The 22,611-nt window shown below is 50.4% G+C and overlaps 2 long non-coding RNA genes across 3 annotated transcripts; one reads left to right on the top strand and one right to left on the bottom strand.

Annotated features, from left to right (window-relative positions):
• Nucleotides 1–975: 975 nt before the first annotated feature.
• LOC123600798 lies at nt 976–21,493 on the bottom strand. Of its 2 annotated transcripts, none has more exons than XR_006713815.1 (6): nt 21,074–21,493; nt 16,549–19,501; nt 9,700–9,859; nt 8,248–8,362; nt 2,725–2,832; nt 976–2,495 (listed from the first exon to the last, which is right to left on the bottom strand). It is a non-coding gene; the product is annotated as an uncharacterized LOC123600798 (long non-coding RNA). The 2 variants fall into 2 exon arrangements; XR_006713816.1 differs by having other exon boundaries at nt 8,248–8,357.
• On the top strand, nt 2,826–4,343 carry LOC123600799. Its single transcript, XR_006713817.1, has 2 exons — nt 2,826–3,749; nt 4,063–4,343. It is a non-coding gene; the product is annotated as an uncharacterized LOC123600799 (long non-coding RNA).
• Nucleotides 21,494–22,611: the final 1,118 nt, after the last annotated feature.

Genomic DNA, 22,611 nt, shown 5'->3' with positions numbered 1-22,611 from the left:
GGGCATGTCCCTGGGCAGAGAGCAGGACTCAAGACCAGAAAACACATACTCTCCTCTGGGAGGCATCTCCGCCTGACTCCTTCTGGAACCTGACCACTGACACCACGTTGGGCAGGGCCACCACCATCTCTGGTCTGGATTTTGGCAAGAGCTTCCTAACTGGTCTTCCTGCTTCTATCCTTGACCCTCCCCTCCCCCCGCCCCTGCCAAAAGGGGTCAAGAGATTGCCAAGGAGATCCCTTTAAAACCCAAAGCAGATCATGTCCTCCTTTGCCGGAAGCCCTGCCATGGCTTCCCTTTCAAATCTTTCCGATGGCCCTGCACCATCCTGCCTCTGTGGCATCATCCCCATCACCTGCCCCTCTGCCCTCTTCACCTTCACTGTGCCAGCCACACTGACCTGATTGCAATTCCTTGTGCCCACCAGGCATCTCCCTTCTTAGGGCCTTTGTACTGGCTGTTCCCTGCCTGGAGTGCTCTTCCTCCAAACACCTGCTTGGTTGACCCCTTTGCCTCCCTCAGCACCTCTCACATCTCACTCCCACCACGACCCTCCTTGGTCACCTGCTCAGCATAACACTTGCCCCCCACCTCGCTACACCCGGTCCCCCTTACCCTAGTCAATCTTTACTTTTTTCCTCCTATTTCTCCCCTTGCAATATATTATCTAAGTTCCTTATTACATCTGCAATGGGAACTGTGTGTCCTGAGGGCAGAGATCTTGGTCCGTTTCGTTCACTGATATACTCATACTCCAGAAACAGCGCCTCTACAAGGCAGTTATCAGTGAATATTTTTGGAGAAATGTTTTAGGAGAGAAAGGGCAGTTTCTGAGGAAGAGTCTGTGCAAGAGAGCAGAAAACCCTTCCTTCCTTCCTTCCTTCCTTCCTTCCTTCCTTCCTTCCTTCCTTCTTTCCTTCCTTCTTTCCTTCCTTCCTTCCTTCCTTCCTTCCTTCCTTCCTTCCTTCCTTTCTCTTTCTTTTTTTAAAATTTTAATAACACTTCCTTTCTTGATGGATGCCAGGATGGGAGGTCCCCGCCTGCCTCGGCCCAGCCTGGCTTTGTAGCTCATCTTCCCGTTCAGAGCCCGTCCGGGGCTCTGTGTGAGTCAGGATTCTCCAGAGAAACGACCAATAGGTGTAGATATAGATACATCGAAATGGAAAGAGAATTACGCCAAGGAGCTGGCCCACGTGATTATGGAGGCTGACAAGTCCCAAGATCTGGAGTGGGCCAGCTGGTGCCGCGGGGAAGCTGGCGGCGCCTTTCGGCTAGGGCTTCAGGCCCAGGAGGAGCCGATGTTTCCATTCAGATGGTAAATCCTCTCCACACATCCTCACAGACACACCCAGGATAATGTTCCACTAACTGTCTGGGCACCGCACACATGGCCCAGTCAAGTTGGCACATAGGATTGGCTCCGCGGGCCCTTTATCCGCCCCAGCCCTCACAGAGGGGAGGGAGAGCAGGACACGGGAGCCTCAGCGACAGGCCGCCAGTGGTGGGGCCCTTTAGCACCACTGTTTCTCTTCTCCTGCTCTCCAGGCACCGAGAACCCGGGTGACGAGGAGACGAAAGATGGCTTAGAGCAACCTTCGTGGCCTTGGCCTCGCCTCTGTGTTCGTACCTGTAACATGGACTTCGTGTCTCACAGCTGCGGGGCTTACATGAGCAAATGCTTTGCCAAATATAAAGCATTTTGTGGGCCCAAGGTATGTGTCTTGCGGACTTTCTGCTCCCACTCGACTCTGGCAAATTCCTATCCCTGCCAAGGGAGGGGTTAAGCCTGCCTTCTTTATTTATTCAGTTCTCTTGTCCTAGGAGGAGCAACGAGGAGTGAGGCGTAAATAGAGCAGGTCCTTGAAAATAGCAGCAGTAACAACACATACATTTGAGAAGCTGGGCTGAGAACTGATGCTTTGCTCCATCCCGAGCCCCTGGAGAGAATCATCAGATTGTTGGATTTCCCCACCCCTGTGGCGTTGCCCATGGGGAGGGACTGAACGTGGCAGATAGATATGATATCAGAGAGCTTCCTGTCTGGGGGCTGTGGAAGAACAGGTCTGTCGCAGGTGAGTTGTGTGCAGGCATACTTGGAGGCAAGGTGATGAGTGGGGGACCCTAGCTCCTATCTGTCCAAAGCAGGCGTATTCCCACTGGTGTTTCCCCACGGCCATTAGCATATCTCTTTCCCCCAGCCCTGTGCGGTTGGGAATGAGAAAACAGAAGGTACTTTCCTTTCTAGGTCTCCTTTCTGACTCCTCCATCCAGGCACTGGCTGAGCCAAAGTTCAGGTAGAAACTTGTCCGGCTGGATTGCCAAGATTGCCAAGGCCATCTGCTGTCAAGGTGTGACAGCTGTTTGACAAGATGGAGGGTGGATGCCTCCGCCATGATCGTGGGTGCCAAAGGGCACGGGGCGTTTCGGCGCAGGGGCCTATCAGGGAGACGTGTGACCAATGGGAAGCTTGCGCTGGGGTGTGATGAAGTAAATATCTAGGAGACAGGAAGGCAGGCAGTCTCTGTGGTCCGGACCCTGCAGAGAGCAGAGAGTGTAGGCTCACCTCACCCTTGTCCCCTGGGAGTGTAACACCCCAGTGCCCCGTCCTTAACTACTCTGTTCCGGGGCTTCAGGTAGGGAGTGGATATGAAGCCGTTTGCTTCCGTGACATAGTCATAGTGGGGCTCGTTCATTTATTTGTGCGCGTACTTAATATATATTTACCGAGAGCCTATTCTGCGCCTGGATGCTGGCACCGTTTCAGATGTGGGAATCCAAACCCTTTCGTCATGGAGCTTACGGTCTGGTTAGGAGACAACTGCATACATGTAACTGTAAAGAGGCAAACTGGATGGATATGGGTCCGGGCCTTGAAGAGGTCATTAAGTGGCTGTGTGACCTTGGGCAAGCCACTCAACGGCTCTGAACCTCAGTCTTCTCGTCTTTAAAGTCCAGATGATAAAAACACTGATTGCACATCGTTGAGAAGATCACCTGAAAGAACATGGATGGAGGACACAATAGAGTAGTGGCCCGTGGTGGACGTGCCCACGTATGCATGATGACATCATGGTGACCCAATCTAAGGCTGGTCACAATTTATTCCAAGGCCCTGGGTGCTGTTTCACAATGCATCTTTCGGCCTGGTTTTGTCTTTTTTTTTTTTTTTTTTTTTTTAAGTTTTTATTTTAATTCCACCTAGTTAACATACAGTGCTGTGTTCGTTTCAGGTGGCCTGGTTTCATCTTAATTCTATAACCGTTAAAGCTATGCGATTAACGCATGAGGACACACACACACACACACACAAGCCATGCCAGGTCATGATTATCCCCGCTGGGTTGGGACCAAGAGAACCCAAACTTCATATTTTGCCAAAAGCTTTTACCTCTTCTCAGCCAGTTCTTTTCCACGGCAGAAGCCAAAGAGCCAAATGGCACAGTCTGAGTTTGCCAGCCACTGGCCGAGGCTCTGGCTGCTGGCACCCTGCTCTGCGGCCCGTTGTGAGATCGCATCGGCTCCGCCTGGCATGGAAAAGGGGAGCTGGCGCTGCCCGGCCTGTAGGTGGGAGAGGAAGCAGGGGACGCTGGTTCTTGGCAGGCAAACCTGTTGCCGCTAAAACTTGGCACGTCTGGGTGGCTTTAGCAGTCCAGACAGAGAATTAGCACACAGCAACGCCAGTCTGGCTCCTTGGTACTGCCCATGGAAAGAGATTTCTTCCTTGGCAGAGAGCTTGGTACATCGCAGAGGTAAATTTATGTGAAGGGGGATAAAGAGGATCCCAGCAGTTCTATGCCCCCCATCATCTAGGGAGGTTCTATACGGTGCTTTTTGCCAAACGTGTGGGAAACCTACATTTTCTGAGGTTTTCCAGCAGGCGTAACGAATGTCACTTCTGAGTTCTTGGAAATTGATTACGCTGGTGATGTCGCGAGGATTTCTCCTGTCTGCTCTGGGAGCGGGGTCTCCTACTGTCCCTTGATGGGGTGGGCAAGGGCTCTGCTTTCCTTGGCCAGGAGGCAGATTGCTTAGCTGGACTCCTTTGTCTCCACCTGCTGACAGTTGGTGCTGGGAGACCAGCCTTCCAGGATCAGCACCGCCTTTCACCAGCCACGGGATGTGGACAAGGCGTTTAGCTTCCTCGGGCCTCAGTTGCCATCGGCCCCATCTATCGACGTGAAGACTGAGGCAGTGATACGGGTGAAAGCAAACTGTATACAGATACACCTCGAACACACGCAAGACATCGGATCGTGCTCTCCACAAACAGCCCTTTCACCAGACTGGCCTCCTGTGATGTTTTCTCATTCCGCCTTATTAAAAAGCTGCTTACTTGGGTAAAACCCTCAAGAGAAGCAAGATACCCACCCCGAGAGATCCCCACACCCCCCTCCCCCCCGGGCCCGTCTGTCTTGATCCATAGATTTCTCTGCACACGGATGCTCTCAGCCTCCTCCAAAGCCTGTCCCTGGGCAGGCACAGACTTGAGCAGGGGAAGGGAGAGCCAGAATGACTACAGAAACCAAAGATTAGGGATTCTGTTTCTATTCCTTTCTGGGTTTCCTCTTCTGAGATGGGCGAAGCAACGTGATTTATTTTTGACAAACGTATCTGCATTATGAATTATATTGGGGATGGAATTGTTACATTAAATCAAAGTTAATTTTCGACTTCTGTTCAGGGCGCCATAAATAATCAACTCCAGGGTAAGGTTATGGACTGAAGTCACCCAAATTATGCTAACGAGGTTGATTAAACTTTTGAATTCTAAGTTTCCGTAAGAATAACAATCAGTTAGCATTTACATTTCTGCCATGCCCTAGGATTTGCAGCTTTTTCTGAAGCTGCTATTAAATATAAATAATACCATTTTTTAAAGCCAAGTTGAGCCCTATGGGGCATATTTGATTCTGTTTCCTGGTGCTCGGCTCCTGCAGATGCGGTGGGGGCTTAGGCTGGAGTCTGAGGCGAGCAGAGGCGGTGGGGAGGGTGGGACAGAGGTGCCACAGGACTGTGCATTTGCATTTGCCTTGGCAGTACAAAGGGATTTTCAAGTTCTATCAGAGACAATAATTCAAGTTTGCATCGGTCCATTTGGTGAGGAATGCCGGGAAGCTCTTGCTGAAAGTAGCCTTTAGAAATGCCACTCCCAGGAAACACTGGTTTCTGAGGTTTTGCACTTAGGATGAGGTACCATTTCTTAGCCTTTTCTGCTGGCATGCTGTGGGTCTGTGGGCCCATTGCATGAACTTTCTGGGCTCTGTGGTCCCTCTACAGGCTCCGGGGAACTTTTACAGGAGGCTGCTGGATTCCCTAGGGTAGCTCAAGAATGAGCAAAAGGGCCCAGTTGATTTCCAGCCTCACGTTTGGCCACCTGTTAGGAAAGCCTGCCCCAGGGATGCTCATCTCCTGACGTCTGCTTGAGGCCCAGGCAGCTGCTGTCGTAATGACAGGTCGGCTCAGAGGTTAGGCGGCTGGCGGAGTGGCTATTGTTTATCCCAGTTTCAATTTCATTGTCATGACAACCCACACAAGTCATTGTCCCAGCCGATGCCTCTGCGTGAAGGCGCGTCTGGGCTCACCCTGCCTGAAGGCGGAGGACCCATCTCTACACTTACGGGGCTGCTCCTTTCTTTGCTCCGCGTGTTCGGGGTGATCCTATTTTCTCCATCACTTACCTAGAAATCGTTTTTGAAAAGTGTCTCATTTCAACTGAATTTGGCCCGGAATGACTGGGGACATTGCTGGGCCAGGGTTCGCTCTCCCGAGTCAGCGTTCTTGCAGGCTGTTTGGCTCCTGCGGGGTCTCCCCCACAGCTGTGGCCACTGGCGGTAGAGGGGCCATGGCCGTGGCCGTGGGTGCGAAATACGCCTGCTTCACGTTCATACCATTGGAGAGAAGGCCTCCCGAAAGTTCTGCTCCCATAACTCAGTGTGATGCGTCTCAGACTTGAAAACTGCCTTCGAGTGTCTTCCCAGCTACGGGTTGCCCCTCCTAGGAAATTTCAAGAGACAGATGGCTGGTGTTTCTGTTTTGCTCTATTGCTTTGAGAAATCCTGGAGTCTGTGTGGGGCTGTTGAGACGCAAGCTCTGGATGTTAACATCGGCGAGCCTTGAAAGAATTGCCCTGGCAAAATGGGACAACGTGTCTATTGAATTTCTCTTTGGGGCCTTCCCGTACTTTATGATTCTGAAAGCATACGTTCCTTTGATTTAGGGAAGGGGCCCGAAGAGGGGCTCTTCTCCCTGTTGGCTCGCTGATGATCAGTGGGGAGGAGGCTTTGGCCGGGTTTGCCCACGGCTGAGGGTTACAAGGCAGGCAGGCTTGTACTGGGAAGGCTTGTAACTTCCCTTATAGCTAGAGGACCACCTGTTGTGACCAAATTGATGGCTTATTTGCCTGAGTATAATGGTTTGGGGTATACACAACACACACACACACACACACACACACACACACACACATATATTTTAAAGATATTGTCAATTGCTTTGCCTGAAAGAGAGAGGCAGTGAGGGACTGGGTTGCTAATTAAAAGTCTCCCAATCAAAGAAGGTTGTTATAGAGACAAGTGGATCCAGTGCTGCAGGAAACAGGGAAAGGCTGAGGTTAGGCACCTCTCTCGTGGTGGGGATGGGACAGGATTGAGCTGGGTGTTGGGAGAGGGCAGAAGGCAGGCAGGGGAGTGGGGGACCAGGAGCTGAGCTAAGCAAATCTGGGGCTTGGGGAGAGGAACCCTTTTAGAAGGTGGTCAGGTATGGGGCCCAGGCCGACATGGCTGGCCAAGCTAGGAGCCAGGAATCTTAACCGATTTCACCTTCACGCACTCCCCGGGTCTTTTAGAGTACTTACTCTGCGCCAGGCACTATTCTGGGTCCTCATGAGTGAGTGGTGAGCGAAACAGACATAAATTCCAACCCAATGGAGCTCCATTTTCTGGTCGGGGAGCCCGATAATAAGCAGATCATCTAAGCACCAAGTGCATCAGATGGTAAATAAGGTCTACACTAGGGGAGGGGCATAGGGAGTGTGGGGTGTTGTAATTTAAAATAGGGTGGTCAGGGAAGGCCCTTCTGAGAAGATGATGCTTCAGTAGAGAACTGCAGGAGAGAGCCAGAGCCCTGGGGATATCTGGGAGAGGCAGACCCAGACAGAGAGAACACCAAGCATGCACCCGCAGGCCTGGTGAGCCAGGGAAATAGGGAGAAGGCCTGCTTGGCCAGAACGGGGCCACAAAGTGGGGGGAACCATAGAGGATGCTGTCTGAGAACTAACAGGCAACCACAACACCCTGGGCTTTGCAGCCACTGCAAGGGAGGTTTGACAGAGGAGAGCTCTTACAGGATCCTTCTGGGTACTGCGTTCAGAATACATTGAATTGAGATTAGGTCCTCACTCAGTCCTTGTCCCCGGACTGGAGAAGGTCTATATGATTGCCAGATTATCTGTACCCTTCTAGGATTGGAACATTTCTAGGAAAACATTGAAAAGAACATGTCCCATGTTTGTACCAATGAGGGAGGAGGCTGACTTGGCTCAATCTAGGTATGACTCCGGCCTCATCTTCTACCCTGGCTTTAGGGGCACCCGTCATGGCCAGCTCTGATACCCAGGCTCCTGCCCTGGTCAAATTCTCCCAAGCCGTGCAACCTCGCTTTGTGCCGTGGGGCTCCATGGCCACCTCCTTCCCCTGGCGGTGTGTCCACTCTGCCACATGGGCACTGCTGCTGGGCACAGAGGCTTAGATCACACCTCCCTCTTCTGAACTGGAAGAATCCATGCAACACCACTGTGACTAACTCAGATCGGTTTGAGGTCCAGGGCCCCCAGCTCTCTGACCTTAGACTGACTTCCACGGCCCAGCCAAGACTGGCTTGGAGCAGCCCAACCCCAGCAGTTAACAGTACCTATCGTCTCCCCGGTTTCCTTGGGAGTTTTAACCCAAGAATCCCCAGACTTGCCTATCAGATCTGAGTGCTCATTGTTTCTTCCTTGGTCCAGAAAACCAGGAGTGTTGGTGCCATGCCCCAGGGTCATGGCCGTCTGTCCAGCCTCCTGCTCTGTAAGAGGAAGGACAGGTCAGCCACAGGAGCTGGAACCTGTCTATCCTCATGGGGGGCTCAGGAGGTTAGCCTTGTGGGTGTCAGTGCCATGAGAGGCTGGGCCCATACGACCCAGGGTCCCGCTCTAACGTTTAAAGTATCTGTGTGATGTCGCTCGTTGGTATCCGGCAAAAGGGAACTCACCCTCCTGCCCGTCAAGGATGGGTCCAGAGATGTACTTGGGGACGCTTCTAACTGAATTTCTTCCACACCACTGACAACAAGGCTTTGTGAGTTCCCGACTGAAGACAGATCTGAGCTGGCAGAATCAAAGGAAGTGGGTTTAGGAAAGGATCCAAATTACATTGAGGGAGATCCCGCTGCTCTTCCGAGCAGTCCAATACCCCCTTTTGATTGAACAGGCTTGTTATTAAAAATGCATTTAAAAAAAGGAAATCGAAAGCAAATCCCTTCAAATAAGATTTCAGCCTTGTCTCAAATCCAGGGGTTTCTTTGGAGGTTCTACCTTCTCACGCTCTGTACGGAGCTGTGCTGGGAAGATCATAGCCCCCAGTCCCCCGAGGGTGATGACTCAGGAAGGCAGATATCAGTCCGGTGCCCTGAGATGGGTGTGCAGGGTCCCTTCCTTAGTTATTTTCTGGGCTACTTACATAGGGGAGGTGGTCACTTAGACTGCGTTGAAGGTTGGTCCACCAAAATTCCCATTTCCCTGAGGGCTGAACCTCCCGCTGATGTGGAGCCTGGGACTCAGTAGTAAGTTCCTATTCACCCGCCTCAGACCTCAACTCTTCTGTCTACTCCATCCCCTAACCTTGTCGCTTCCCACCCCCGTCTGGACCACTTTCACTAGGAAGCTCTTCCTTCCCGTATTAGGGAAAAACCCCCACCTGCTTCCATATGACCTGGATTCACCCTTAATCTGCTACCCCCTGCAAGAAAGAGAAGGGGCCAGGGGGCCTGGGGGCACTCAGTCGGTTAAGCCTCTGACTCCTGATTTCTGCTCAGGTCATGATCCCAGGGTCACGGGATCAAGCCCCGCTCTGGGCACCACGCTGGGTGTGGAGGCTGCTTGGGATTCTCTCTCCCTCGCCCTCTCTTTCTGCCCCTCCCCACCCCTGAGGCGCTCTCTGTCTCTGTCTCTCACCATAAGTCAATAAACATTTATAAACAAAAAGACAACAACAACAAGAGAGAAGGAGCCGGAGAGGTGTGCCAGCCAGGACAGTGTTAACTTTAATCCTACTTAATTCCAATTCCATGATGAAAGGCTCACTTTGAGACTTGATTGAGGTGAGTTTCGGTCAAATAAGAGAAGGTTTCATTCAGCCCCACAGCCATTTATTCGTCAAGCATTCAGAGCCAGGCACAGAGCTTGGGGCTGAGGGTCAGAGGTACAATACGTGGTCCCTGCCCTTTAGGGAGACAAACAGAAACAAATCGGAAGTGGCGACAATACGTGCAACCCGTTCTGAAGTCAGTGTGTGTCCAGCACTGGAGAGAACACACGAGGGGCCGCTGTAATGCCAGCGGAGGGGACACAGGGGGCCAGGGGATCACTGAAGCAACAGACTCCCGCCTTGGGTTTCAAAGGCCTGAGTAATAAACTCAGGGAAACAGAATTATGAAACTCATTACCTCCCAGAGAGATCAGTAGCAGGAACCGTAATGGATCGCGATAGGATGGGAGAAATGCGCGCCTGCCCTGGACACCTGGAGGGGAGGGGCCGAGCCCCCCCTTGCACCGGCAGGAATACTTGGCGAGACGCTCAGCGGCCCGGTGTCTTCACTTCCTCATCTGAAAAATGGGAAATAAAATAGCAATGCGTGTCCTGCCTGCCTCAGGGGGATGCTGGGAGCATCCGAAGTACCAGAGCATATGGACATGCCAAAAAATGGTCAAGTGCAAGGCAAACATAAGGGTATTTTTAAGCATTTTATTTGGAAAGAATTTCAAACTCACGAAAGGTGCAAAACTAAAAATAGCACAAAGAACAGCCACACACACTTCGCCCAGATTTACCGTATTATTTACAGTTTACTTTGTTCTAAGAACAGTGTACTTTCTCTCTCTCTTTATATATATGTATATATATCGTGCACACAGAATTTTATATGTATATATGTCATACATATTTTTTTTCTGAACCATTTGTGATTTGTGGTAAGTTACATGCATCATGGCTCTATACCCCTAAACATTTCAGTATGTGTTTCCTGAAACTAGGGGTACTCTCTTACATGCCACAGTGTGGTTACCAACTTGATAGATGGGCATTATCTGGTCCATCACCCAGATTAGAATTTTTTTTTTTTTTTTTTTTTTTGCTTGATCTATTCATAGCATTTCCCCTCCAGGACAGGTTCCAGGGGAGGCTCAGATATTGTGTTTGGTTGTCACGTCCCTTTAACTTCCTTTAATCTGAAACCTTTCCACAGCCCTTCTTTGCCTTGTAGGATATAGACAGTTTTGAAGAATACAGTGCCCCCATTTTTGATTTTTATTTATTATCATTTATTTTTTGAGAGAGCACACGTGGGCGAGGGGCAGAGGGGCGGGGACAGAAGATCTGAAGCCGGCTGTGCGCTGACAGGCTGACAGCAATGAACCCCGCATGGGGTCCAAACTCACAACCTGCGGGATCATGACCCGAGCTGAAGTTGAACGCTCAACCGACTGAGCGGCCCAGGTGCCCCGCCCCCATTTTAAAAATAGGCTGTTTCTCATTCTGTGTTTGTGTGCCAGTCTGATTAGGCTGGGGTTGTGCATACTTGGGAACAAATCAATGTACGCGATGCTGCATGTTTCTTGGGGTATCCCATCTGGAGGCACATAACAGCCATTTGTTCCTCACAGGTGATCTTACTTTTGATCATCCAGTCATGTGTTGCCTGATTTCTCCACTATTAATTACCATCATTTCCCCCCACCTTTGCAGCTAGTAAGCAGTCTGGGAAGAGAAGACCATTTCTTGTCAAAATTTTCTCCTAGATTTAATATCTACTAATGATTCTTGACCGACTCAATCCATCTTTACCAATGGTTGTAAAATGCTAATCGCCCAGCTCTAACGTTCTCTCTACATTTATGTGTTTGTCCTCAACATTCTACTATAAGCAAGAGCTGATCTACTATTGTCTATCTATCTGTCTATCTATCTATCTATCATCTGCCTATCTATCTATCTATCTATCTATCATCATCTAAATAAATAAATATCTATTATTGATATGGACTCATAAATTTCCATTTTTTCAGTGGTTCATAATTCATTATTCTAGCCCATTATTTTGTTGTTGTCCAAATTGTCCAGATTTGGGCCAGTGGGGGCCCCAGCATGGTGGCTCCTCTGTTCTGTGACATACCCCATCATTTTTTATTGTTGTTTTTTACTGAGCAATTCCTTACTTTGTGGCATAAGATGTTCTAGGCTTGTCTTGTCCTTACTCTGCTCTAGTCCTAGAATCAGCCACTTCTCTGAGAAGTCCTGGCTCCTTTTAGAGGGAAAATGGTATTAGAGACCAAGATCTGGGGGCTGGGTGTGCTCATTGCTGCTGGGGTATCTTTGCTTCTTGGCCCTTTCAGTGGTTGAGCTAGGAAATATGTGCACGAATATACAAATACACACACGAATATGCATACACATATGCACCTGCCTGGATTATGCACATGCATGTAAACATTCATACACATGCACACATTTGTAAAATCACGAGGTCACACCAATACTTGAATTATAATTCAAGTCTCTTCACACAGGGTTCTTCTTGCCTTCCCACTTTTATATTTGTATAGCTTTTTGTCCTTAGTGAGAACCCTGTCGTTCATTCCACTACAGTAAACTAATCTCTAAAGAACTTGGGATTTGTCTGTGCTTGTTCCCCTGCTCCCCTCCTCTGCCATCCCCAACACACACACATACTCTATCCTGCCCCAGGTTAAGGGTAAATAGTAAAAAAAACTATTTTCATAAGTTACTTGGATTAGTTTTCTCTCTTTCCTCCCCCTTCAGTGCGGCTATGCTTCTCACTTGAAATATAATTAGGCTCACTGGTTTCGCTCTTTCCTTTCTTCCCATCTGTATGAATTTTAATTCATTTTTGGAATTTGTAGATTATTGACATGGTTACAAAAGTCAAAATTATTTTTATTTTATTATTCTCTTAATGTCTATTTATTCTTGAGAGAGAGAGAGAGAGAGAGTCAGAGCACAAGTGGGGGAGGGGCAGAGAGAGAGGGAGACACAGAATCCGAAGCAGGTTCCAGGCTTTAAGCCATCAGCACAGAGCCCAGCGCGGGGCTCGAACTCATGTACCTGAGATCATGACCTGAGCCGAAGTCAGACGCTCAACTGACTGAGCCCCCAGGTGCCCCAAACTATTTTTTTAAAAAAGATACACTCGGGGCGCCTGGGGGCCTCAGTCGGTTAAGCGTCCAACTTCGGCTCAGGTCATGATCTAGTGGTCTGTGGGTTCAAGCCCCGCATCAGGCTCTGTCAGGCTCTATGCTGACCGCTCAGAACCTGGAGCCTGCTTCAGAGTCTGTGTCTCCCTCTCTCTCTCTCTCTGCCCCTCCCTTGTTCTCTCTCTTTCTCCCTCTCAAAACTAAATAAACATTAAAAAAAAATTTTTTTTTAAAGATACACTCAGAGAAGTACCACTTCTTCCCATAATGTTTCCACCCGATCTGTCTCAGTCTGCTCAGGCTGCTATAACAGAATACCATGGACCAGGGGGCTTAGAAACAATAGAACTTCATTTCTCGCAGTTCTGGAGGCTGCAAGTCCAAGGTCAAGGCACCAGTAGGTTTTGGTGTCTGGTGAGAGCCTGCTTCCTGGTTCATAAGCTGTGGGTCCTTTTGGCTGTGTAGTCCCCTTCATGAGGGCTTCACCCTGATTGCCTCATCACCTCCCAAAGGCCCCACCTCCCAATACCATCCCACTGGGGGTTAGGTTTCAACATATGAAGTCAACCTCTGAGTCGACACAAATGTTCCATCTGTAGCCCCATTCCTTCCTACTTCTTGTAGATAACCAACCTCATTATTTTCTGGTTTATTTGCCCTGTGTTTCTTTTGTAATCCAAAGCTGAGAGATACATACGTTTTCTTATTTTCCTTTCTTTCTCATACAAACGATAGGATTAAGAGACAAACGTTGTCGACTCTTGGAGCATGGACACAAACATGTCGGATGGATGGGGGGCTAGAGGGAGCACTGGGAGGGATGACACCCAAAGGAAAGCAGATCACCCGAGAGAATGACAGGGGGCACTCAGAACGAACTCACCTCAGAAATCCTCATGCCACTCAATCTGTGTGCCATCCCTCGACTGAGTGATCAGACATATTATTCTTGTTTGCAAAGTTAGAGCTGCCATTGGGGTAGGAGTAGGGGGTGATTCATGGGAGCAGTGCCTGTTCTGGCCTGGGAAAGCCCTGGCATGGCCACCAGGGATGGGGGGCCATGGTGGAGGCCTTCCCCTGACTCTGTCCAGGGGAGTGGGATTGCTGCTTGACTAACTGGATAACATTTTAGGAACCAACTTTGTGTTGCTCTTTGTGCTCTTTGTGTTACTCTCCGTGCACAGCTTTGTGCTGCGTTACTCTTTGTGTTACTCCCTTTTCACTTTGCAAGAGTGACGGTACCGAGTTTCGGCTTCCCCGGTGTTGGCAAAATCATGGGCCGCATTCCTAGTCTCTGACTTATGGCTTCACTACAGTAACAGCGGACTTGGTGGTGGCAAGATACTAACAGTGGAATGGAGTCCTAGAAGTGATGCCTCAGGGATGCTGCTGGCCCTGGGCCTTGGGTGGTAGGTGCAGAGAACAAGGCTAGAGTGGCCCTGTGCCCACCTGGGACTTCCCTGAAATGTCTCAAGACTATATATAGCTGTGACTCCCTAAAAGACCAGCCTTCCCGACACCACGCGGCTGGGGGCTTGGAGCACTGAGATCAATGGGACCACCTGTTAACTTCCTGTAACATTCTGGTTGCACTTGGAGGGAGAATCAGCACCCGCCTAGTAACAGGTGCTCAGCTCAGGGCCTGTGGTCTTGGATTCCAGGGAGCCTGACGCCCTGAGCTAGGGAGGTAGGAAATGGGGTCCAAGGCTCCTACAGCCCTCCTCATGGAGAACTTCCCGGACCCCTGTAGGAACAGCACCCCTGTCACCATCCACCTTCTGACTCTGACTTAGTTTTCCTCCTAGCGGTTTTCACTCCCATGTTTGCCTACGTCTCTCCCATTACGACTGAGCTCCAGGAAGGCAGGGATCTCTGTTCTGTTCACTGCCGATGGTCCATGCCTAGAATGACACTGGGCACAGAACCAATATCTTGACAGATACTTGTTGGTTGAATACAACACTGCAGCAGCCAATGATGATGACAATGACAAAAAAAGGCCTAGATCCTTTTAGCAATGCTTTTTTTAAAAAAATATATGAAATATTTTGCTTAATTTAAATAATATCTTTAAAATTAAAATGTATTATTCTTTAAAAAAAATTAATTGTTAATTGTTTTAAAGGTAAAGAATGATTCCGAAAGATAAAATATAGCATCATTGGTCACTTTAGTATGGCCTAAATTGAGCCATTTGCAAATGTTTGGGTTTTATTAAAATTCACTTATTAATTACTAGAAAATTATTTACCTAAAATATTATTATTTTTTTATTGGACTGATTGTATATATATATAGTTCAATATAAGAACATTTTTACTCTGTGTTTCTTTTCTGTACTGTATTATTATTTGTTTCATTTCATGATTATTACTGCAAAAAACTTTGTTGAATACAGAAAAGGTTTTTTAAAAAAATAAATCCAGGGGCGCCTGGGTGGCGCAGTCGGTTAAGCGTCCGACTTCAGCCAGGTCACGATCTCGCGGTCCGTGAGTTCGAGTCCCGCGTCAGGCTCTGGGCTGATGGCTCAGAGCCTGGAGCCTGTTTCTGATTCTGTGTCTCCCTCTCTCTCTGCCCCTCCCCCGTTCATGCTCTGTCTCTCTCTGTCCCAAAAATAAACATTGAAAAAAATTAAAAAAAAAAAATCCACTCTGAGGGGCGCCTGAGTGGCTCAGTCGGTTAAGCGTCCGAATTCGGCTCAGGTCATGATCTCACGGTCTGTGAGTTCGAGCCCCATGTCGGGCTCTGTGCTGACAGCTCAGAGCCTGGAGCCTGTTTCAGATTCTGTGTCTCCCTCTCTCTCTGCCCCTCCCCTGCTCATGCTCTGTCTCTCAAAAATAAACAAACATTAAAAAAAAAAATTAAAGGGGCGCCTGGGTGGCGCAGTCGGTTGAGCGTCCGACTTCAGCCAGGTCACGATCTCGCGGTCCGTGAGTTCGAGCCCCGCATCGGGCTCTGGGCTGATGGCTCGGAGCCTGGAGCCTGTTTCCGATTCTGTGTCTCCCTCTCTCTCTGCCCCTCCCCCGTTCATGCTCTGTCTCTCTCTGTCCCAAAAATAAATAAACGTTGAAAAAAATAAATTGAAAAAAATAATTAAAAAAAAATAAAATAAAAAAATTAAAAATCCACTCTCAGTGTGGAATGTGCTAGGGATGCCACTGAATATACCCACAGGAAACAAGTCCTTCTTCTGATGTCCCATCTCTGGGAACAAGGACCTATGAACCATAGGACCTATGTCCCATCTCTGGGAACAAGGACCTATGTGATGGACAGGAGGGATGTGGGGGAACCTTCTAGGGGCGGTTGAGCCCTGCCATAAAGTGGGACAGCTGGGGTGAACATATCTCTTGGGTGAAAGTTACCCTAGGATCCTGTAGTTAAGATACAGGATCAGCTGCAGTAATGTTGTACCAAAATCCAAAACAATAGTGGCTTATACCAAATAGTTTCTTTCTCTCTCCTACCACAGGGCTGGTAGAGAAACCCAGGCCCTTTTGTTTTTTGTTTTTTTTTTTTTTTTTTTAACGTTTTTATTTTTGGGACAGAGAGAGACAGAGCATGAACGGGGGAGGGGCAGAGAGAGAGGGAGACACAGAATCGGAAACAGGCTCCAGGCTCCGAGCCATCAGCCCAGAGCCCGACGCGGGGCTCGAACTCACGGACCGCGAGATCGTGACCTGGCTGAAGTCGGACGCTTAACCGACTGAGCCACCCAGGCGCCCCTCCCAGGCCCTTTTGATTTTGCTGCTCTGGCATCCCCAGCATTGCCCTTGGTGACAGTTAATCTTATGCGTCAACTTGACTGGGCCATGGGGTGCCCAAATATTTGGTCAAATGTTATTCTGAGTATTTCTGTGCTTTTAGGGGAGTTTAGCATTTACATTGGTAGAATGAGGAAAGCAGATTGCTCTTCCTATTGTGGGTGGGCCTCATCCAATCAGCTGAACGCCCAACCAGGACCAAAAGGCTGACCTTCCCTGGAAGAGGAGGCACTTCCTATACCCCTCTTCACGTGGGCCAAAGTGCCCCCCGCCCCAGCTCTGCCTCAGAAGGGAGAAAGGGGAGGGCAGGGTATGTACCTTTTCTACCAGCCTTGACCCATAAGTTGCCTACGTGACTTTTACTCACATCCCTTTGGCCACGGTTTCGTTGTGTGGCCACGTAAAGCTGAAAGGGAGGCTGGAATTCCGGCTGTTATGTTGTTCAGCTGAAAATTCTATTACCACAGAGGCAGAGGAAAATGGTAACCCAGTGGCAGTTAATTTATGGTCCTGGAAGGGGCCCGGATATCACATCCATCCTCGGGGAAACTGCTCCAACTGTTAGAATATCCTGCCTTGGGGCTAGGGAGGAAAAGAAGGGCTAAGAAATTTGTGCAGTCTCCTTTTTGGCCCGGCTGCACCCCCAGATGGGCATTTCCCCCTCTTTTTTAAGCAGTGTGGCTGTGCTCATTTAACTCAGCCATCTTTCATGGATGAATTAAGGGGGACGGGAGTAAGCCAATGTTTCCCAAACTTGCTGTAAGACCCACTCTGGGTGTTGGTAAAAAGTGCACGTACTGATCCATCCTGGAGATCCTGCTCTTTGGTCTGGGAAAGAACCCAGGAATCTGTAGGTTTAACAAACTGCCCATGTGATTTTTAATCAGGTAAAATGGGGAAACCCTGGGCTATTTCCCCCAGCTTATCTAGAGTCTGTCCAGAACATGGAGATTTACTGCAAAGATATTCAGGACAACATTCCAGGACAGGAGCTGTGGCATGAGGCTTAGGCAGGAAGACGAGGTGATGTGGGGGGAGGGGAGGGGTCCAGGGTGGTTCCCCAAGGCCCCCCAAAGGCCAGCACTTCTTTTCTTTCCAGACTCTACCACCCAAAGGACTCATCTGCCTTCTCTTCTGTGGCTTCTCACTTCTCCCTCCCATGCCCATGGCTTTATTCTTTCCTTGTCCATTGACGCTGCGATCCTGCCTCGATTCACAAGACTGGGTCTAGCCCCACTCGGGGATAGCACTGTGAAATGTGGCAAGGAGAAATCTCTGGGAGATTTCTAGCCACCTTTGCCCTTCCCCGAGAACATTTACAAATAGAACCGACACCTCCCGAGACAGGTGTTTCCAACACCTCACCTTTCCATAGGACCTGGCAGTTTGCAAAGTACCTTCGTGCCCATCCTCAGCCATGGAGGCATCACCAGTGCTGGGTCTCTGCACCACTCGAGCCTGTGACATTCAACTTGCCACATTGCTTGTCCTCCTGCTTCCGTGAAACCTGCCTCACGGCTTCCTCTTCCTCGCAAGCCTATGAGTGAATTACGAGGCCCACCGGGCGGGAGTGGAAGAGTTAATAGAAGGGACGCTTAGTCAAAGACCCTTTTACTGCACTTAGGAAGTTGACATTATGGAGTCTCCCTAGCTGTTGAGGAGGGGCTCCGAGGATCAAGGGAGGACTTTTCCTCCAGGTCTGTCAGCATCAGGCTGCCCTTCACCCTTCACATCGCCCTGGGGCAGGGGTGAGGGGTGCAGCGGGGAGCCAGGTCACAAGCCAGGGCCGCCTGGGCCCTGAGTCCCGCCCTCCCAGCCGCCGTGGAGGTTGGCAACATGTAGCAGCTGCTCCTTTCTGTAGGCGAGCAGGGTGATCCGTCCTTCCCAGCCCATTAACACAGCACATGCGGAGCAAGGTTAATGGAACCGAGATGGGGCTGGCAGGAGAGGGGGAGCCCCGTGGGGACCGTGCATCCCACCTCCTGTCGTTCAGCGTACTCTCCCCTGTTCCCCGCGCTGGGCCCATTCAAGGAATGTGTCCATCTGTGCCCCTCTGCTTCCAAGAGACGGAGGGGAGGAGGGGCCGAGGGATGCGGAGGCAAGGGGCCCGTCTTTCTCCCGTGCTCTTACCCACGGGGCCCTGAGGGAGGGCAGCCACCAGCTCAGTTAAGGGAGTCATTAGAAGAGAAAACCCGTTTTTATGCTCACAGACAGGTTGTGTGATTGCATTGTGGGTGCAGACAGAGGCAGGCTGCAAAGCTCGGTGCACTGGGGCCTCCCTGTGTGCCAGGCAAGGTCCTAGAAGGGCACAAGAGAAAGAAGGGCCACCCCTGGGTGAGTGCCATTCCCATCAGCATGCTCCCTGGCCCCACCATTTACTCCTAAGTGGAAGGAAATGGCTCCAAAAGGTGCAGATGAGTCTGAGATCCGCCAGCACATCAGATGCAGATTAGGTTGGAGGGAGGAGGTGAGAAGGTACCCCATCTTCGGGGAGGCTACAAGGTCATTGGGTACAAATTGCACAGTTGAAAATGACCCACTTCATAACCTGAGATCTGGGTGCGTTTTCACACCCACTGATTTGCAAACCGGCCAAAGCTGCTCAGGTGACTTTCCTTCTGAGGGAGGAAGGAGAGAGACCTCGCTCTGTGGCTCGTTAGGCAACGGAGGTGCTGCACTGCTCCCTGCGGTCCAGGCCTCAGAGGGGAGACCCTACCAGAGTCCCGCCCTCCTCCCGTCCCGGCCACGCTCACTCTCCCACCGGGGGACATGTGCACAGTTCATGCACACAGACAGTCGGGACAACTTGTCACGGGACAGCGTGCTCAGTTCCCCTGATGACGTGAGATGTGAGATGCTTCAGAAGCAACTCAAGTGGATGCTAGGAAGGACTTTCCGGGCACTTATGACACAGTGACTGGGGGAAGTCGCCCTAGCCCTTGTCCTGAGAACATTTACAAAGAAGACTGTTAACTGACACCTCCCAAGATAGGTACTTCCAACATCTCACCTTTCCATAAGACCTGGCAGTTTACAAAGTACCTTCGTGCCCATCCTCATTGGTTTCTGGAAGGTAATCAGATTATAGATGTTGCAGAGGCAGGGCAATGAGGCTCAGTGGTTCAGTGACGTGGCCACGTTCACAAAGCCAGTAACCGGGGAGCTGGGACCACAGCTGAGCTCTCCCTGGACTCCATTTCTCTTCCATTTACCTTGGAGTCTGTGTCTGGTGTTGCGGGTGAAGGGCTGCTGTGGGTGCTTCTGGAAGGTCCTGCCCAGCAGAGACAATGGGAAACCAACGGCATGGCTCAGGCCGTCCCCCTCCCCTTTGGGTCTTTGTTCTTAGCCCGAGACCCTCCCACCAAACTGAAGTTGAACCCAGACAGGAGAAAGGTGGGTCTGGAGCCACCACTGTCCTTCTGACACAGGAGGCTGCAAGGGCACCGGCTTCCCAGGGCAGGAGGGCACCCTCCTCCTTTCCACCCAGTTCCTGCAAGTTCTTCCTAGACTTCTTTCTTGGGCCCTTTCTCAGCAGGTGCTAAGTGGGGGAGATGGAAAAGTGTCTCCTAACTCTTGGTTCATGGGGACATTCCAGGCTGAAGGGCCTGGAGAGGTACAGAATTGGAAACCAGTGAGGTGTGTGTATATGTGCCTTTGTGTGCGTGTGTGGTTTGGGAACAAGCAACTTCTGCTTCCTAATGAAAAAATAAAAGCTTGAAAGGGATTTGTTAAATCAACTGAAAGGGGCCCCTGGGATCTCCTTCTCTCTCATGCACAAACACTTTCCCAGTGCGCAAATGAATCAGGACCCACATGGATCCGATTTCACTCAGAAACTGCACTGGTTTATAAAAACCCAGAGAGGAAAATTGCCAGGGGCCAAGTTTGTTTTCGTGTCTGTCCACACACTCCCAGAAGTTTGTTCTGGCCTCTCTACCCTCTGGGGAGATGGGGTGTTTGCATGGTCAGGCGGGAGGAGGAGGAAGAGAAGTCCCTATCGTGAAGTCTGGACCAGGTGAGCTCTTGAAAAACTGGGATTAGATGCGTTATTTATCAAGGAATGCGTGGGTCCTGCTCCCGAGACATGGAGACTCAGCCCGGGAAACGAGGACGGATGCTCTCAGGCCCTCCGGGAAGGGGCTCAAAGGCGATGGGAGAGTATCTTTACCCTCCTTTCTGTCTCTCTGGGTCTTTCTCTTAGGGCCTGATTAATAAGACAATGTGCAGGGTGGGGCTGCCCTAGAAAACGTCCCACTGGAAAAATCCCTGGGGGTCTGCCTGGTGACCCAAAGATATGCTTTGGGGGGATGTTTGAGAAACCCAAGCTCAGCCTACACTTGGTCATCCCGCTGAGGACTGGAGGGTAACTGCAAGTTGCTTGTGGTATAATAAAAAATACTATATGAAATAAAATAAAATAAAAACATCTGGTCCAGTCTTCGTCCGGGGTTCCTGGCAAAGAGCTCCTCCAGCCCTTGGAATCTTCCTGAGTGATAAGAGTGTCGTTTGCGTGCTGATGCCAGGACTCCAGCTGGGTTGGAATGTGTGTGTGTGGGGGGGGGGGGGGGGAGGGGCTACACAGCTTCAGGATGGGGGCTGGTGGCCAGAAAGCCTGAGCCCAGGTTAGAGGTTTGGAACTCTAGAGAGGAACTGGAGATTGAGTTCCAATTACCAGCAGCCATTGATTTAATCAACCATGCCTCCGTAACGGAGCCTCCATAAAACCCCCTAACCAACAGGGTTTGGAGAGCTTCCGCGCTGGTGAAAATACTGATGTGCTGGGGATATGGTGCACAGGGAGGGCGGGGGAGTTCTGCCACCCCACCCCTCCCTCATTTCTTACCCTGAGCGTCTCTTCCATCGGTCGCGTCCTTTCTAATAAACTGGTGAACATAAATAAAGTGTTTCTCTGAGTTCTGTTAGTCGTTCTGTGGAATTATTGCACCTGAGAGGAGGCTGTGAGAACTCATGATTTACAGCCAGTCAGTCAGGACTTGTGACTGGTGTGTGGAGTGGGGGTGGTCTTGTGGGACTGAGCCCTGTGACCTGGGGGGTCTGACACTAACTCTGGGTCGTTAGCGTCAGAATAGGATTGAATTATGGGACACAGGGTTGGTTTCAGAGAGTACAGAATTGGTCGTAGTGTGGAAAAGCCACACGTTATTTGTTGTCAGAAAGAAGACGCGGGGTGCCCGGGTGGCTCAGTCGGTTAAGCGTCCGCCTTTGGCTCAGGTCACAAGCTCACAGTTCGTGGGTTCGAGCCCCTCATCGGGCTCTGTGCTGACAGCTCCGAGCCTGGAGCCTGCTTCGGATTCTGTGTCTCCCTCTCGTGCTCTTTGTCTTTCAAAAATAAATAAGCGTTTAAAAAAAATTAAAGAAAGAAAGATGACCCAGCATTGCCAGAGCCCCACTGTCCCAGGCCCCTTGTGCCCAGACGGACAGGAAACAGGACAATAATTATAGGAGATGACCAGTGAGGGTCACTGGAGACCAAAAAGGGGCCTAGACAGACCCCGGTTTCATGTGCCAGCTGCCGACGCCCCCCGTAGGGTGTCTCTCCAGGTGGCAAGGAATCTTGCAGGTGCCTGGAGCCCCCACACGCGCTCTCAGTCCCACCTTCTGATGTGGGGGAGACAAGGCGTGGTGATCGTCCTCTGCCTGGAGCCTCCATTCCTGAAAACCCTATTCCAAAGGGCTTCCAAGTTAAAGCCCAGACCATCGCGCAGCTCTCCTGGGGTCACACAGCAAATGGTGACTGTTTCTAGGCACAGATGCTGTCTCCTACTTCCCACGAAAATGCCGAAGCCACAGGCCACGCCGCCTCTCCCCTCTCTAGGGAAGCACAGGGTGGCCTGGCACCACCTCCTTTCCCCAGCTGCCTGGGTGCCTGGGTCCTCTGAAGTGAAGGCCCTCCAGAAGCGTCTGGTACCTGAAAAGAGAACCGATTGGCCCCCTGACGCCAAAGGAACACTGCAAAATCAAAATTAATAAAGGTTTGATTGCATGTCTACAAAACATGTCAACTAGTCAACTGCCACTTCACTCAACTCCCGGTTATGCTAAATTATAATTAATGTGGAGTGTGTGTGCAGCTTAAGATGATTGATACATTGTGTGGCCTCCCAAGTATCAGACTGAACAGCGCACGGAGGTCGTAAAATGACCCGGTCCCCCTCCCCATCCCTGCTTCTGCATCAGAAAGCCGACAAAGGACTGGGAGGAAAAGGAGCAGGGAAGTTTCAGCTGGGGGGTGGGGTGCAGGGAGGAGCCCAGCTCTGCTCCTGTGTGAGGCTTCTGGACCACGGAAGGCAATCTAGCTCATGGCCCGCCCTTTCCATCAAACTTCAAATAACTGCGCATTCTTCCGCTAACTCAGAATGA

The sequence above is a fragment of the Leopardus geoffroyi genome, chromosome D1 (assembly GCF_018350155.1).
Source record: "Leopardus geoffroyi isolate Oge1 chromosome D1, O.geoffroyi_Oge1_pat1.0, whole genome shotgun sequence".
NCBI classification, from domain to species: domain Eukaryota; kingdom Metazoa; phylum Chordata; class Mammalia; order Carnivora; family Felidae; genus Leopardus; species Leopardus geoffroyi.
Note: the sequence above shows the minus strand (reverse complement) of the source record. Positions and strands in the feature narration are given on the sequence as shown.